Here is an 11,187-nt window from a genome sequence, read left to right on the forward strand (position 1 = left end):
TCTCTTCTTTTGACCATCTCACTGCACTGTTTACGCTTTTTCGAAGCTTGCAATGCCACAATATCCATGTCATGATCTAAATCACTGTATAGCATTAGTGCAGCCGCTAGCAATTTCTTTTTATGTGAAGCCTTGTTACACACAACCGTGTGTATTCTACGCAGTCTAGGAAACCACTGGACGGCGGCTGCGTTTCAGACCGAGGTATAGGCCGCAGCGCATCTAAGCCGCAGCGCATCTATTACGCGTCTAGGAAACCACAGCCTTAGTGATATGAATGAGATTGCTACATTGGCCATTTTTGTTGGGCCACATTGCCCGACGGGTATTTTTATAGGTGTTAGAATATAAAATAATAAGGTTTTTAGCATTATTATTGCTACCAGGAAGAATAAAATATGTGATTTATTATTTTACAGCAAAAAGAGATTTTCTTTGTTTAAAGGTTATTTTTGACGATGGAAGGATTGTGAAGGAAACAGGATTTTTCCGGACATTTGCCATCGTTCAGTGCCCTGTTTTCTTGTTTCACTGAACGATGGCAAATGTCCGGAAAAATCCTGTTTCCTTCAAAAAGAGATTTATTTTATAAGCTTCACAAAAAGTGAAGGTAGTAAATAAAAGGTTGTATCTTATTTATTTTCATATTTTTTGCTTTCCTTACTATTCAAATAATTCAATTCTTATAAATAAAGAAAAATAAATAAATACAAAATTACCCTATACAAAAGATGAATGAAGATATACTATTTGTGTATAATTTTGAAGCATGTTTCACACAAAAATGGTTTTTCGGGACATTCACTGCAAAACGTAGTTACTTGTGTCAAATTTCTTGCTACCTTACGTCCTTTTTCCTCTGATACATTTTTGTAGCACAACTTGCACACCTTTCTTTGTCGGCGTTTTTGTACTCCTCCACCAACAAAAGCAGATGACGTCAGGTAGTGGTGCCCTGTAGTGGTCACATTTGGAATGCGTGGCTCTTCCTGCACGTTCATCAAGGAACAGGCCAATTCCTCTCTGAACTTAGTGATAGAGACTAAGTTTTGTTTGTTTTTTTTTTATTATGAGATGTAGTGTGGTTAAGAAAATTATTGTAGGCCAACCAACTATTTACCACTGCAGTTCCAAGAAGAAGTTCTTCTAGTGCAGTCATTGAAGCGAAAAATACGGTCTTACCTCCGAATTTTTTTACTGTGAACCGATTTGCATGAAATTTTGGAATTAAGCTCATCTTACTCTTAACTTTAAAAGTGAAAATGATCTGAACTCCGCCTATTATTTTTAAGGGATGTAAACAATCCCTTAATGGAAAAATTGACATTGAGCCATTTTATCGCTAGAAAACATGTCTAATAGTAAGTGGTGAAATTGTAAAGTGTTTTCTAAAACAATTACCTCATATTAAAATCATTTTCAACCCCTTGAAAATCTTACAACCCTTGCAAACAACCCCTAAATTAAAATCACAAAAAATACTTTGGTATGACATAAAATGATGTAAGTATAGAGTAAGTAATATTTTATATTCTGTATAATAATTATCAAATTGTTAACCCCCTTTCAACCCTTGAAAACTACCCCTTGATAAAAAATTAAAAAAAAATTTATAAAATGAACAGGATTTAAATATTATTCCACACTCTCGAAAATGATTATCATATTCTTAAGCTTTTCTACCCTCAAAACTACCCCTAAATTAAAACAGTAAATATATATGATTACATATTTAAAAATAATTTAATTTAGAGTAAAAAATTTCCGTTTATTGAATAAAATATTAACAAATTATATAAAACTCACTCAAATGTGTTATATATACATATTAGAACGTTGGTATGTATTCATGCCTACGTTTCCAAAATATATGAGCCATATTATGTATATATATATATATATATATATATATATATATATATATATATATATATATATATATATATATATATATATACACACATTACAATAGTTTTGGGTCTCTATTATACTGCGTACTTTCACATTGCTCCAAATATTCACACTCCGAAATCTTCAGCTACTAAGTAGAAAAAAATATGATAAGTTTCTGGACCATAACTCCTACAATTTTCATGCTATCACAATTTATAAAAAAACCATTGTAAAGGTAATTAAGAGAGCTACAACATACTTAATTGCAATATGTAGTAAAAAACCTTTTTCTAAAACGGTGAAGGGTTAAAGGGCTTAAGAGAGGCTGTGATTGCGCTGCCACGCGCTCTTTAAACGACCATATCTCCATCAATTTTCTGTTTGACAGAAAAAACAAAAAAACCAAATGGTTTATCAGAAAAATACCTACATTTTTCATCTTACACTTTTATACGTATCTGTCGTCATTTTTGAGATATTATGAAAAAAGGTGGTTTTTTAAAAATTTGAAATTTTTTTTAATCGTGACTTTTTTGAAAAATATTTGTCCTGAAGCAGCCAAACTGATACAATCTATCAAACTCTTCATAATAAAGTGAATTCTAGGCGGAATACGTTTAATTTTAATTATGGTGGAAATTGCACTTATGAAACCCGTTGATTTAAAAGAAAAAACATTAGATACTCCTCTTATTTGCAATACAGCTCACTTATTTTACGTGCAAAAGACTTAATACTGCTCATTGTAAAGTTTATTTCAAGCACTACAAAACCCTTTTTTTAGAATGCCTAAAATGCATCTGCTTGCCGCTAGATGGCATTGACCACATCGATCAAATTTCAGACAAAATAAAAAGCTGCTTTGATCTTTAATATCTAGCTTAATATTGCACTTAGAATACTTTATAAAAATCCAAATTGTTTATTTATTTACCTGCTAAAATTTTGCTCTTTATACATTTTTCGATAAAACATATATTTTTGGAGATATTTGCAAAAACCCGATGAAAAACGTGAAAAATTGTGAATTTTCAATTGCCAATAACTTGAAAATTATTGGATTTTTTGAAAAACTTTATAGATGATTTTTTGCTTAAAATTAGGCCTTCTATCGATATCCTAGGTTATTTTGAAAAATAAAAAAATCATCCCCGAGAAGGGGTGGCAACCACCCCCAGGGTGGTTGCGGAGTTCAAATCATTTTCACTTTTGAAGTTAAGGGTAAGATGAACCTAATTCCAAAATTGTATGCAATTCGGTTCACAGTAAAAAAATTCGGAGCAATAATCCTTCAAAGACTGCACTATTCAGCTAGTTTGTGGAACCAACGCATTGTCTTCCGTACTGCAGTGTTATATGATGACATTTGATCGGATACGTCTATCCCAACTTTCGCCTTATTGTAGTCAACGATGACTAATGGCTTCTTTACATTTGGCCCTCCAACTTTTTTTTGGTCAAGGACGACGTACTCCGGCCTATGGAATGTGGAAAGCATGTGTACCTCCCTTTTGTCTTTCCACTTGGTAACAACTACACCATCTTTATTTTCGGAACAAACCATTTCACCTTTACTAAGTTTTTGTTTTAAAAGGTTTTTTGGTAGGCCTTTGCAACTTTTTCTCACGGTACCAGCAAGATGTGTTTTATTTGACAACAAAGCATTAGCCAATTCTACTGATGTGTAGTAGTTGTCCGTATTTATATACGGCCTTTATTTAAAAAGTTTGTCATGAGTTCCAGTACCACTTTAGTCGCAACAGATCTGTCTTTTGTCACTTCTACAGTACCTTTTCCCATGTATACTTCTACTGCATAAGTATAACTCGTTTTATCACACAGCTTGAATATTTTTATCCCATACTTGTGGGCCTTTCCGGGAATATACTGCCGGAAACCTAGTCTACCACGAAACGGCAGCATAGTTTCATCAATAACTAAATCTTGCTCTGCTACTTTCAAAGTGAAGAATAAATTGTTTAGTACTAGAAGCAGAGGTTTTATTTTACCAATTCGCCCATCTCTTTTGAGGTTTTCATTACCGTTAAAATGCCAGAAACGTTAAGAGTAACTGAAACCTGTTTATACTCATTATTTTTCGGGCAACTGAGAATTTATACAAAGGGTTTTTTGACTAATAATTACTGATTCTTGGAAGTCCTACTAAACCCATATATAAAAGAAGGCCAATAAATTGTTTCATTTCCCCATGATTGGTATTTTTCCAGTATTTTAGCCTACTCTTACGACTTAGTCGCAACTTTGAAATTACTTCATTTGCATTATGATTAGTTTCTACAACCATAAGTTCAACTACTTCATCTGTCAAGTAATGACGAAAAAAATCAATTGGTTTTCTGTTGTTCGGTAAACAAAAATTAAATTTTGTTGTCTGAGTGAACTGAAACGTTTTCTGCTTACCCTCAAACATTTCCCAAGCCCAAATCATTGTCCTTGGCGTTTGTAGAAATAAAAGAAGTACCTGTGATATCTGTAACTGTTTCATTAGCATCAGAAGAATTAAGTTCCACGTTTGATTCTTGATTGTCATCAGAGTAATATTCTGACACAGTACCAGGAATAAAGTCTAGGTAGCTATCAGTGTCATTCGGTATATCACTAACCACCATTGACTCCACACTGTCATCATCACTTATTTCGGCAAACAAATCACCCGGGGAAGACGGATTATCAATCATACGTTCGATTTCATCCGTAAGAAGATTATTGCCACTCATTTTTACCGATCAATAGTATACACGCACACAACTATCGAAACATTACTTATAAAAAAACACAATGTAGGATTCCAGTAACAAAACGCGTCAATTGGCACTCAGCTATGTGGAAAAGGCGGGTTAGAAGTAAGCTGATGCAATTGCAGACAGAGAACTAAAGCGCGAGAATTATTCAGGCTGCACATCAACAAAACGGAATATTTCTGAATCAGGCGTCGGGCGTATAGGCCCGACGGCAAATGATTTATGTAATATATCGCCTTGTCGGGCCAATGTGCACGACGCTTTATAAACGTAATAAATATACATAAATCATAAAATCATGTTTATTAGTAACCAAAGAAGAGAAAAATAACAAAAGGTTACAACAATTTATCTTTTTAAAAATTTGGCGCTTTAGCGCTAAAACGTATTTTTCGGGGTTGGCAGCTAACGTGTTAACTCCATACTGATGTGCGACTTGTGCCTATCTAGAAAAAATATGACAGGAAACTTCACATTATTGTTTACTAGTCAAGGATAGAATACATTTGCAATGCATTCATAGAACACAGCTGACACCATCCAACCAGAATCTGATCGGCCTATTGACCAGTCTTCAGGTAGGTCGTTAACGATGTGAGTCGGCATCCTCTTGTAAGGATACAGGATCATCGATGGCACACTCACACCAGTTGCTGAAAAAGTAGCAAGTACAGTTATTGACTCTTTTTCATTTCCTGAAGCAATTTCATAGAAATTTTTGTAATTCTTTGGACCAAGAAGCACTCCCGTTTTGGGACAACACATAATGCCTGTTTCATCAGCGTTGAATATTCTTGATGGGTCTTGCAGGATATCCGAGCAATTCTCTTCTGTAACATAATCCAAAACTTCATCAAACCATGTTCGAATGCTTTATTCGGTTACGCTTGCTCTTCCTTTTGATATAAGCTCTGCTCGACTCTTTACAACTTCTGGATGCCTCTGCAAGAATAAATCCATCCATTTTCTTCCTGGTCGGTCATCGCTAAATGGGGTTTCCCTTTTGGCAGCTTTAATAATCTGTTGGACTGAATCTTTGACATCTTCTGGGTGCATTGGAAACCCTACTTTAGCTTTTTTTTAAATCCAGCCTTCTATTTTGTCTTCCTCTTCTTTTGTAAGTGTGGAACTCGGGCCCATCTTACGAATTAGTGGAACTTTATCTTGAACTTTATTGTGTAGTGTTTCTTTTGGAATGCCGTGACATTTTAAAGCTTCATTTAGAGATTTTTTTCTCTCTTATGTCTTGTACTGCGAGTAAAAGTGCCGATTCAGAATACTTAAACCGACTGTATGGTTTTCTAGTGGGGATATCCTCACTCATAATGGATCCTGAAAAAGAAGAAAATAAAATACAATCTTGTAACAAAAAATATTTTTTAATTTATTATTTAATAAAGGTTATGTTCAATCACTGGTGAATCCACACAGGTGTATTTAACTCTAAACCCAATGAATGAACACATCGCTACCTCAGAGCAACAGTGGGACATGTACCAAAGACCCTACTTTCGGAATCAGCGATCAAAGTTTTTTTCATGTTAGATGATAGCAGTTAACTTCTTAAACATTTGCCTAATTGAAACTAAAAAAATTACCAAAGTGTCATCTGATTCATCTTAAACAGTTTTGCAACAGTTACTTGTAATTAGTACCTCAATTATGTACATAAAAAAATATAAAATAAGACCTGGCACGAATGTCCCACTGTAGCACTAATAAATCATTACTTTTCCAAATCCTTGTCTCGAGTATAATATTTACACTATTATTTAGAATAATTATTTTTAATGATAATAAATAATGATGAAATAAAACAATCCATTTTTTATACATTTTTTTATTTACATTTTTAGAACTTTTGTACATACAGCTTTAAAAAAGTATTAAATTTAATCAAGAAAACATTGATTTAATCATCTTCATCACTGCTGTTCTGGGCTATTGAAATGACCTTTTTTGAGCTTTGTAAATTACAATAAAATTGGTGATGTCCTTTAGGAATTAAGTTTTGCTGAACACAATGATAATAGATCCTTTTTCTTATTATATGAAATAAGAGGTGCTTCGGTATAAGCTTTCTTGAAAACTAACTCCTTTGCACTCTTTCTAGATTTTTTTCTTGTGTCAATTTCTTATGAAATGTTCGTCTTTATAAGACGTCTTGAAAATCAATGAATATTCATTTTCTTTTCTCATTTTTTACTATCTTTACATCGTTCCATGTACAATTCTCATCATCCTTGTTTATAGAAAAATTTTTGCCTACATCTTCAGGAAGCTTCTTCCAATCGTATGAGTCTATAGTTTTCATTTCTTTTACATTATAACGGTTCCCCTGACTTTTTGGAGGTTCTAATAAGCATGGATATTTCACTAGGAATATAAATTGGACCACTTTTAAAAATTCTTTGTTTTTCTCTTTCAATGCAGAAATGAATACTGTCTGCTACATTTTCCGTATGACGGACTATTAGGTATTTATGTGTAATACTTTCCAATATGCATGGTTTGAATGCAAAATAGGTACATGGCAAAGACATACTGTATTTGTTCTTATTTTGTGGTACAGTGTTTATCACTGTAAAATATTAAATTCTTCTTGTCTTACAGTGTTCCTTAATGAATTCATAAACGCACCTTGCAATTTCTTCATACCTCGTTTGCAATACCATCATTCCATAAATAACAATAACCTTTTCTTTGTGAAGTATCCTTATTAGAAATGTCAGCTATTGTAAAATTACAAGCATTCAATTTAGAATTGTAATAAAATAGTGATGCTTTAACCCTGTGGCAACTGGAAAACTGCCTCTAAATCGTACACTGCTAACATCAGGTTTTTGTCACTAGCACATTTTTTCCTTATCCTTTTATTTTCTCCATTCTCGAAAGTGAAAACTTCTTCTCTGTGCTTTTTCAGATGATCTTCCTTTTCTATTTTTTCTTCATCGTTCAAGGGTTTGTACTCCTCGCATTTTAAACATAAATCCTTCGTTAGCTTAAAATAACTTATATTAAACTTGGTATTGAAAATTGGTTCATACAAATATTTATTTACGTAGTTCAAACCTTTAGTCTTGTTTTCTTCTTCATACATCCTATACATCATTGATAAGTTTAACCCACCTCCAAGTATTCCTTATTAGTTCTTGCCGTACAGTAATGGGATTCAATCCGTGGGAAATTATTTATGTGTTCCATTACTGAATTTACTAATGCATCTTCAGTTTTCTTTCTGTTTCCCATGCTTTCCTCTTGGGTCTCCCCCCAGTAAAACCATTAACATCACTCTTTTTTTCAGGACAGTAGGTTATAAAATTGTTAGAAATAGCAAATGTAGATTTAAACATTAATTTACAAACTAGCTCTCTTCTACCATCTATCTCAAGATAAAACGATGCGTTGCGTTTACGAGCTGTAAGTGGTCGCTCATTATTGTTACTGGAAAAAGAAATGAGTTTTTGATAAGTAGTCTCTTTTTCTTGTAACGTCACACAGATTGTAAAATTTATCAAAGATTGTCTTGCTACATGCATTTGAAAATTTCAAATTACGCTTTTAATGCATTTGTCAGTACATGATACTCCTATAATTACAAGGTCAAAAGCATTTACCTTTCACAAGACTGACTTTTGTTTCTTCAATATCACCCAACTTTTTGGAATTATTAATTATTTTTAATGTTCTGGAAGAATCATTGCACAAATTGTGCTAAAGAAAACACTTTTATCATAAGAATAAACTAAACAGTAAGATCTTAACCTTATCTCAACACAAAAACAGCTGGTGTAATATTGGGACAACTTCGGTGCACTGAAGACAGAAACAAAGGAATAAAAGAGCAACACTGGGACAACTCCAGATATTCCACTGTTTCACTATAATATAATGGAAAAACAACTAAGTGTTCCATCAGGATATCTTTTTATATTGCTTTAATTGTTAGATATCTTGGGAAACCCACTGAAGCACTGAAATCTACATCTCCAATAGAATCAAAACCTATCATTAACCTCAAAACACTAAAAATCTCAGATGTCCCACTGTTGCACTGAGGTAGCGACATGATATAAAGGTGTTCAACCACTAGTACAAATATGCAAGGATTGTACAGCTGACACAGAGACAAAAAAAAACATATGTTGTTATATTTTGCTATCACCAGTAAATGAACAACCCTGTTCATTCACTATAATTGCAGACCTTTCTTGCTCCAGTACTTGAACAGCAAATAATTAAACTATACCTTTTAGGTTAGAGTAGTTTTATGAGTTTTAAATGAAAATTTAAACCTTAATTGCTTAATAAACATAAGGAAGGATGTATGCCTTTCTTATGTCTTTTAAATGTTACAAAGCTTTAAAATAAGTCGTGTTAGGCTCTTACCTTAGTATTTCCAGAGAATAACGTGAACATCTGAAACCATGCTGTCTTAAACGATATCCCACAGCCTTTCTGATCAGCTGAGAATATGAGAGAAGAAGAGGAACAAACACAAAGACAACAGAATGGTGTTCATTCACTGGTAGCCTAGTTTTTACCTAAAAAACCTCTTAATATTAAGCAGTATATATGGAAATATTCATTCACTGATGGGTGTTCATATACTGGATCTCTTACCCTAAAATGTTTTCGCTTTTCAATCACTGCAAAATCACGGTCGCAGTCAAGAAAAGTGTGTCCTGCTACAAGGAACTTGTGATGTACTTCCCTGTATACTCCGATTGATGTAAGGTATATCCACAAGAAAAGCAGCATCTGGTTCTTATTTTGCCCAGCGCAATTATCACTCCAGGCAATCAGTGTCTGTGATGGAGTGATTTCTTTCAATACTCTCAATAAACACGATGCTACTTCATTACCGCCCCTGCAAGATTGGCCAAAGTCATCATCGAAAACCCACTGTGAAAATGAGTGCCTAGATTGTAGGCGGACAACTGGCGCAGATAATACATGTTGCTGTGGGTAAGTGTTGGTAAGGAAAACACTTACTTGCTGAAGATCAAGAGAGAAAACATTAGTGCTACTGTTGATTGTCTGAGCATTTTTGCAATCTTCTTTCAAATGTAACCTAGCTTTCTCTACTTTTAAATGGTACGCTTGAGTTTGTTTTGGTAATGTGTTTTCTCAACTCCTACTGAAGATGCAACTTTTGCCGTTAACAAATCACAGGTTGCGCATGTATCAGTCCTAGGCCTATGAAATGAAAGTTTAGGGAACTTCTTTTTGAAAGTATCAAAGTAGTAACGTTCCGAAATATGAGATTTGGGATATTTTTGCTTAAATGCTTTGAACAGCCTACTGATGTTCAGGTCTTGAGACAAGTCCTCTTTTTCAGATTTATTTCGCCCATAATGGCTTACCTCACGTGGAATTGAATTAACATGTTCACACACCAAGTTTTCGTCCTCCAAGCTATATTTACGGTGTTCAGTCTTATTGCCCCTTTTCTCGGTATACATTGGATTACCAGTCTGTTTTAACTACCTGGACCCTTTTTGGTACTAAATCAAATATCTGTTGAAAAGTTGCTCTACATATTTGAACAACTTCACCTTCCCCATTAGGAACTGTATAAACAGCAGTAGTCTGGCGCCTACTCTGTTTGGGATCATTGTAGTCTCCGTGGCGTCTCCGTTGTACAGGTTTAACAGTAATGAGGCCTAAAAGGTAATTTTGTTGCTTAGAGAAATCTACTATGTAAAAATCTTTAAATAGTTGCAGCTTTTGTTGGTGTGAAATGTTTTTGCAATTATATTTACACTTACATTATACATTTTCAGGAGGTGGAGTTTTAGCAGCAACTAAAGTGTTGTTTTTTGTAGTGTATTCTTGTCCACTGTTTCTTAGTTTTTTCCTTTCATCACATTCTCTTCCTTCTCCCTTACTACGGCGTTTCTTTCCACTTTCATTCATTTTACCTTGGGCTGCAGGGCACATACACCTGACGCATTCTGTTGGCAATAATTGGAAGTAGTAGGAACATCTTTGGCACTTAAATCTGAATACACTTCAACTGGGTTTGTTCATAGATCATAATTCCGAGTATAACTCAAAAATGTAAAAAATGGCACTTAGACCTTTATTTACTTCAGGTCTTCAAGTATATATTTTTTCTTCGTCAGGACAAGGCAAACTCTACTATGGTATTGGAAATATCTTAGACCTGAAATATGTGATAAAGACTATAATTTAGACGCTTTTTGACCGAAGTATGTTTCGGCGACCTGTGTATTTATATTTTATTGATCAAAATAATAATGCAGGCTCAGCTGTGACATTGCAAATATAATTAATTAATTTGAACCAGAAATGCTCTTCCACGTGCAAAACATGACACATTAATTAAATTAAACTCTGTTAATATTCACCATGAACTTAAATAATATCTACTTGATCTATCCCTACTACCATCATTTTACATCATAAGTGCTTTTACTAAGTAATATAAGGACTTCGGTTCTAAACATTGCGTGCGAAGCCGTGGGTAACACCTAGTATATTTTAAAAAATTAAAAAAGGACCCAAC

This window comes from Homalodisca vitripennis, unplaced genomic scaffold, assembly GCF_021130785.1.
Source record: "Homalodisca vitripennis isolate AUS2020 unplaced genomic scaffold, UT_GWSS_2.1 ScUCBcl_910;HRSCAF=3854, whole genome shotgun sequence".
NCBI classification, from domain to species: Eukaryota; Metazoa; Arthropoda; class Insecta; order Hemiptera; family Cicadellidae; genus Homalodisca; species Homalodisca vitripennis.